Genomic DNA, 8,339 nt, shown 5'->3' on the forward strand with positions numbered 1-8,339 from the left:
GTTCTGTGGCACAGCCTTTCTATTTGTTAATTCTTTGAACTTTTGTTTATCATGGAAGGATTTTATTTCATCTTCAAATATGAAGGTTAATTTTGCTGAGTATAGGATTCTTGGTTGGCAACCATGTTCTTTCAGAGCTTGAAATATGTTGCTCCAGGCCCTTCTAGCTTTTTAGGGTCTGGGCTGAGAAATCTGCTGATATTAGTATTGGTTTTCTCTCTCAACCTTCAAAATCCTATCTTTATTTTGTATCTTAGGAATTTTCATTATAATGTGCCTTGGTGTGGATTTGTTATAATTGGGTGTATTTGGTGTTTTGTAAGCATCTTGTAGTTGATTTTCCATTTCATTTTTCAGGTTTGGGAATTTTTATGATATTATTTCATTGAATAGGTTGTTCGTCCCTTTGGTTTGTATCTCAATCCCAATAATTCTTAAATTTGGTCTTTTCATGATGTCCCATAGTTCTTGGAGGTTTCTTTAATGATTTTTTTTACCATCTTTTCTATTTGGTCAATTTTATTTTCAAGATTGAGTATTTTGTCTTTATTGTCTGAATTTCTGTCTTCCATGTGATCTAGCCTACTGGTGATGCTTTCCATTGAGTTTTTTATTTGATTTATTGTGTCCTTCATTTCAAGGATTTTTTTTTTTTTGAGAATCTCTCTCTCTTTGTTGAAATGATCTTTTGCTTCTTGTAGTTGCTCTTTCAACTCCTTATTGGAGTAATCATTCATTGCCTGCATTTGTTCTGTTATCTCAGCCTTTGCTTCACAAATCATTTTAATTATGTATATTCTGAACCCCTTTTCTGTCATTTCTTCTACCATGCTGTTGATACTGCTGTCTACCGGTGATGAGTCTTGTTTCCTCAGGTGAAGTATAATGCCAGAGAAGCATGCTGAGACAAGTGCAGAGTAGAAAGTAAGCTTTATTAAAGAAAAGTAAACACAGACTTCTCCTGGATGGAAGAAGGGGACCCAAAGGTGGAATCCATAGGATGAGCAAATCTTGTCCTTTTTATAGGTTTTATTCTCCAATTATTTCCCTCTTATCTCTTTCCTTCCTGCCTACAGGATTAGGCCCAGTTTTGCAGGTGAGATGTAAAAAGTGAGAAGCGGATGGGGCAGGGGGTGGGCCAAAGTGATTTAGCCAGGTAAGGACCCAGGGGGTATTAATTAGCATCTCCTTGTTTGCAGTCCCTGACAAGGGCAGGTAAATTTGGTTATCAATGGGCTCTGCAGGTCCTTGACATTCCATTCTCCCAGGGTGGTCTCCAACTTCCAGAGGCAGATGGCTTTCATGGCCTCCATCTTCTCGATCTGACCAGATTCCCTATTTCTACACTAACTGCTTGTCCCCAATTCCCCCAATTCTGGCTTCATTCTCCCCTCTAGTCTTAGGAACTCCTTACTGCTATAAGGAAAGGGGGTAGTGACTGCTCCGGCTGCTTCGATCTGGAAGGGGGAAGCATGGGACAAGCAGTTTGGAGTTTCCTTTTAGAAATCAGGTTGATCAAGGGGTCCACAGTAAAAGTCTGGTTGAGAAGTAATAGACTGGAGGGTCATTTGAGAGATGGGCAGTCTATAAAAGAAACAAGAAGTTATGAGTACTGGGATAAGATTAATGCAACAGTAAATCCCACAGCATAGGGACACACCAACGAATATGATGGTGATGACAGAGACTAATAATGTTTTCCACCAGGAGGTACCAGAGAACCAGGAGCTAAGAATTTGTTCCCATGATAAGTCTGGGGAGGACATGGCCTCTATCTGAGAATGTAAGTCAGTCACATTGCCAGAGTTCTCAGGGATGTAAACACAGCATTCAGTTCTAACAATGGCACAAGTACCACCTTGGGCTGCAATGCAGATATCTAAAGCCATTTGGTTTTGTAAGACAGCTTTCCTCATAAGCATCACTTCAACGTCATGGAGGGTGGTTTGGGTATAATTGTTTAGTCTCCACATGCGACATTACATCTTCTAAACCAATTTATGGGATAAACATTGAAGCTAAATGATCGTACCAACAAAAAACAGATTGTCCCCATTTATGTTTGAGATTGGGGAGATTTGCTGGCTGTTCTATACTTGGGGTCCATCTCCCTTACATCCAGGGGTACCCGATAGTACATCTTCCTATCCAGCCTGGGGGAAGCCAGGGCCATAAGTTAGTTCCACATATCCATTGTGTCCCATTGGGTGCTGGCCAGCTAATTTCAGGTCTAGAGAGCCAATTAGTTCCAAACCAATCATTGACTTGTAAAATTACAATTTGTTGGCATAGTGACTCTGGGGTCCATCCTAATTCTCAAGTACTATTAGGCCATTTATCATAGGTATGGTTATGTAGTTCCCAACAGATTGGGGCCTTTTGGTTTAGATGCCCAATTGTGGGTGTAAGCCATAAATTTCCATCCCAAACCTGATAATAACCATCTTTATATCTGAGACATATTGATGGCAGTGGTGGAGAGTTAGAAGTAGATGGGCCTGTATGTGACTTAACAGCAGTAGAAATTTGAACATTGGTCTGCTCTAAAGTGAAAGCCTTTTAATGACCCGGTAGTGATAGAGTTTTGTTGATAGGCCATAAACTAACATTAGTATGAGTAGCAGTTTGTAAGGAGGGTCTTTCTTTCTTTTGTTCTAATATTAAGGACTGTAAATTTGTCCAGTCATCTCCCTGTAAAGGAGATAACCCACCAAGGTAGTCCAGAGGTGCTGGAAAGGGGTAATAGTCCACATATCCAGCAATTATCTTTCTGTATCTTAGTGGCATATTGCTGGGCCCAATTTAGGAAAGAATTAGTTTCAGTGGATCTGTCTATAATAATAAAGAAAGAGAGGAAGAAAAGTTTACATATCACCATTGTCTCTGCAGAAGAGATATTTTAGGTCTTCTATTGGAGTGCAGGAGTATCATTCCTCAGTTCCTTGGGAGGAAGTTTCTTTGGGAGTCGACTCAGAATGACAGGCTTTAACTTGAGAGTGGTGGATCCAGTTCTCTTGTCCCAGCACTTTTACTGCAGAGGGGTAGATAAGATTATGGGAAAAGGTCCTTTCCAAATAGGGTCTAAATTTGGAGAACTTGAAGGTACGGTTTTTATCATGACTAGATCTCCAGGCTCATATAGAGGTAGAGAAGTGATTGACTCAGATATGGGATATTTACAGATTTCAGCTTGAAATTTGGCCAACTTTGTGATATGAGCCACTAAATCTGCAGTTTCTTGATCTTTAAGGATATCATTCCTTAGGAATGGCCTCCCATATAAGAACTCAAATGGGTTGAGCCCTAATGTTTTTGGGGTATTCCTGATTCCAAGTAGGGCTAGAGGAAGCATTTTAGGCCGTGGTAGTGAGTTTCTTGAGTGAGTTTTCTTAGATGTCTCTTTAGGATGTCATTAATCTTTTCTACCTTTCCTGAGGACTGGGGCCTCCATGCACAGTGGAGATGGTATTTTATGCCTAGGGCTTTGGATATTCCCTTAGTGACAGCAGCCTTGAAAGCAGCTCCATTGTCACTTTGGAGGCTGCAGGGCAGCCCAAATTGAGGAATTATTTCCTGTAATAAGGCTTTGACTACTTCTCCTGCCTGTTCAGTTCTGGAGGGATAGGCCTCAGTCCACCCAGTAAAGGTATCTACCATATCCAATAAATATTGAAATCCATTACTCTTTGGCATGTGAGTAAAATCAAGTTGCCAGTCTTCTCCAGGGAATTGTCCTGTCCTTTGTAGCCTTGGGGACTTTTTGGCAGAGTTAAGTGAGTTATTTCTTTGGCATGTCTCACAGGCTTTGACTATTTGTTGAATTGTTTTTGAAATATGTTTCCCTTCAAATATCTCGAGTTAATTTGAGAGTGTTTTCTTCTCCCAGATGGAAAGATTGATGTAGGTTGTATAAAATCTTCCATTTGGATTTAGCAGGTAAGTAAAGTTTGTTATCTTCCATCTGAATCCACCCAGAAGGTAAGAGGTTACCTCCTCTAGATAAAGCCTGCTGTGTTTCCTCCTGCACGTATTGGGGTCTTATCTCTGGGGGAGGACCTGTCCATATTAAAAGGGCTAAGGTTGTCATTTGTTGTAAAGTCCACTTACCAGCTTCTTTGGCTTGCTGATCTGCTCATCTATTGCCTTCTGTTATTTTGGCTATTCCTTTTTGATGTCTGGGGCAGTGGATTAATGCTACCTCTTTGGGTAAATGAACAGTTTCTAATAGTTTTAAGATCTGTTCATAGTTTTTCATAACTGTTCCCCCAATTGTTTGAAATCCTCTTTCTTTCCAAATTGCTGCATGTGCATGCAGGATTAGGTAGGCATATTTAGAGTCAGTATAAATATTAATTCTCTGTTGTTTCCCTAGTTCGAGGACTCTTGTTAGGGCTATCAATTCTGCAAGTGTGCCCTTGTGCCTAGAAGCAAAGATTGTGCCTCTGAAGTGTCATGTAGAGTCACCACAGCATATCCAGCTTTGTGTTCTCCTTGTTCCATAAAGGAACATCCATCAGTGAACATGGTGAGGTCTGGATTAGACGGGAAGATTTTGAAGGTCTTCTCAGGCTGAATAATTCATAGCTAGTAGCTGTTGGCAGTCATGTTCAGGACTTTCCTCTAATGTTTCTGGTAGGAAAGTAGCTGGATTTAAAGTAGAACAAGTCCTTATCTGAGTTATGGGTCATTCCAGAAATAAAGCTTGATATTTTAGAAGGCAACTGTCTAAAAGCCATAGTCTTCCTTTCATGTTTAAAATTCCTAAGAGATCATGGGAAGTGTAGACAATAAGGTCTCTTCCCAGGGTGATTTTGATTGCCTCAGGGACTAGTAGAGCTACAGCTGCAATTACTCGTAAACAGTGGGGCCATCCCCGAGATACCATATCAAGTTCCTTGCTGAGATAGGCTACTGGCTGTTGAACAGGTCCATTCTTTTGTGTTACCACTCTAGGGCTATTCCTCCTCTTTCAGTGACAAACAGGTTAAATTTCTCTTTAGTAGGTAAACTAAGGGCAGGGGCTTGGAGTAGAGCCCCTTTTAATGTCTTAAAGGCTTTAATATGTTCTGGTTCCCATATTAGGGTGGTTGCTCCTTGGTGTAAAGTTTCCTTCAGAAGGCTGTAAAGAGGCTTAGCTAATTCCCCATACCAAGGAATCCAAAGTCTGCAGTATCCAGTTATTCCTAGGAAGCCTCTGAGTTGCCTTATGGTCTGAGGTAGAGGATATTGTCCTATGGGAGTTATTCTTTCCTGTCCTAGTTTGCGAATTACTTGAGATAGTTGTAATCCTAAATTTTGGACCTGTTGTTGACATAATTGAGCTTTCTTTTTTGAGACTTTATAACCCTGATTGGCTAAGAAGTTTAAAAGTTCTGTAGTAGCCTTTTGACATTCCTCCTGGGTGGAGGCACATAACAGGATGTCATCCACATATTGGAGAACAATTGCAGGTGTCTTATTTCTGAATTCTGTTAAGTCCTTAGCCAGAGTTTATCCAAATAGGTGGGGCTATCTCTAAATCCTTGGGGCAGTACTGTCCAGGTTAATTGAGATCCATTATCTGGTTCCTCAAAGGCAAATAGAGGGAGCGGTACTTAGAGGAAGATTTATTTCATGGAGCGCATTTAATAAAAGAAGTAAAACTCAAAAAATAAATGACCTAACACTACAGCTCAAAGCCCTAGAAAAAGAAGAACAGACCAACACCAAAAGTAGTAGAAGACAGGAAATAGTTAAACTCAGAGCTGAAATCAACGAAATTGAAACAAAAGAAACAATACAAAAAATTGACAAAATAAATAGTTGGTTCTTCGAAAAAATAAACAAAATTGATAAACCTTTAGCCACACTAACAAAGAGAAGATGAGAGAAAACCCAAATCACTAAAATTCGGAATGAACAAGGAAATATCACAACAGACACGACTGAAATACAAAACATAATTAGAAGCTATTTTGAAAACCTATACTCCAACAAATAGAAAATTTCGAAGACATCAACAGGTTTCTAGAGACATATGAATTGCCTAAACTGAACAAGGAGGACATACACAATTTAAGTAGACCAATTTCAAGTAATGCAATAGAAGAAGTCATCAAAAGCCTACCAACAAAGAAAAGTTCAGGACCAGATGGGTTCTCAGCCGAGTTCTACAAAACCTTTAAAGAAGAGCTCATTCCAATACTTCTCAAAGTATTCCATAAAATAAAAGAGGAGGGAATCCTCCCAAACTCATTCTATGAAGCCAATATTACCCTGATACCTAAACCAGACAGAGACACATCAAGGAAAGAAAATTTCAGACCAATATCCTTAATGAACATCGATGCAAAAATTCTCAACAAAATTTTAGCAAATCGCATACAAAAACATATTTAAAAGATAGTGCACCATGATCAAGTGGGTTTCATCCCAGGGATGCAAGGTTGTTCAACATCAGGAAATCAATAAATCTCATTCACCATATCAATAGACTTAAAGTCAAGAATCACATGATTATTTCGATAGATGCAGAAAAAGCATTTGATAAAATACAGCACCCCTTCATGCTCAAAACAGTAGAAAAAATAGGGATAGTGGGAACATTCCTTAACATTGTAAAGGCCATCTACGCTAAACCCATGGCTAATATCATTCTAAATGGTGAAAAACTGAAAGCATTCCCCCTAAAAACTGGAACAAGGCAGGGATGCCCTCTTTCACCACTTCTGTTCAATATCGTCCTTGAATCTCTAGCCAGAGTAATTAGACAGACCAAAGAAATTAAAGGGATACGAATAGGAAAAGAAGAACTCAAACTATCCCTATTTGCTGATGATATGATTGTATACTTAGAGGAACCAGGAAATTCCACCAGAAAACTTTTAGATCTCATAAGTGAATTCAGTAAAGTAGCGGGATATAAGATCAATGTACATAAATCTAAGGCATTTTTATACATAAGCGATGAATCTTCAGAAAGAGAAATTAGGAAAACTACCCCAATCACAATAGGTTCGAAAAAAATGAGATACTTGGGAATCAATCTCACAAAAGAGGTTGAAAGACCTCTACAATGAGAACTACAGAACACTAAAGAAAGAAATTAAAGAAAACCTTAGAAGGTGGAAAGATCTCCCATGTTCTTGGATAGGAAGAATTAATATTTTCAAAATGGCTATACTACCAAAAGTGCTATACAGATTCAATGCAATTCCAATTAAAATCCCAATGATGTACCTTACAGAAATAGAGCAAGAAATTATGAAATTCATCTGGAAGAATAAAGAACCCAGAATAGCTAAAGCAATCCTTGGCAGAAAGAGTGAAGCAGGGGGTATCGCAATACCAGATCTTCAACTCTACTTCAAAGCAATAGTAACAAAAACGGCATGGTATTGGTACCAAAATAGAAAGGTGGATCAATGGTACAGAATAGAGGACACGGACACAAACCCAAATAAATACAATTTTCTCATACTAGACAAAGGGGCCAAAAATATGCAATGGAGAAAAGATAGCCTCTTCAACAAATGGTGCTGGTAGAATTGGAAATCCATATGCAACAGAATGAAACTAAACCCATATCTCTCACCATGCACGAAACTAAACTCAAAATGGATTAAGGATCTCAGAATCAGACCAGAGACCTTGCATCTTATAGAAGAAAAAGTAGGTCCAGAGTTTCAACATGTCGGCTTAGGACCAGACTTCCTCAACAGGACTCCCATAGCACAAGAAATAATAGCAAGAATTAATAACTGGGATAGATTCAAACTAAAAAGTTTTCTCTCAGCAAAGGAAACTATCAGCAATGCGAAGAAAGAGCCTACAGAGTGGGAGAAAATCTTTGCCAATCATACTTCAGATAGAGCACTAATCTCCAGAATCTATAAAGAACTCAAAAAACTCTACACGAAGAATGCAAATAATCCAATCGACAAATGGGCTAAGGAAATGAACAGACACTTCACAGAAGAAGATCTACAAGCAATCAACAAACATATGGAAAAATGTTCAACATCTCTAGTAATAAGAGAAATGCAAATCAAAACCACCCTAAGATTCCATCTCACCCCAATTAGAATGGCGATTATCAAGAATACAAGCAACAACAGGTGTTGGCGAGGATGTGGAGAGAAAGGTACACTCTTACATTGCTGGTGGGGCTGCAAATTAGTGCAGCCACTCTGGAAAGCAGTATGGAGACTCCTTAGAAAACTTGGAATGGAAACACCATTTGACCCAGCTATCCCACTCCTTGGCCTATACCCAAAGGACTTAAAATCAGCATATTACAGAGATACAGCCACATCAATGTTCATAGCTGCTCAGTTCACAATAGCCAGATTGTGGAACCA

The sequence above is a fragment of the Sciurus carolinensis genome, unplaced genomic scaffold (genome assembly GCF_902686445.1).
Source record: "Sciurus carolinensis unplaced genomic scaffold, mSciCar1.2, whole genome shotgun sequence".
NCBI lineage: Eukaryota > Metazoa > Chordata > Mammalia > Rodentia > Sciuridae > Sciurus > Sciurus carolinensis.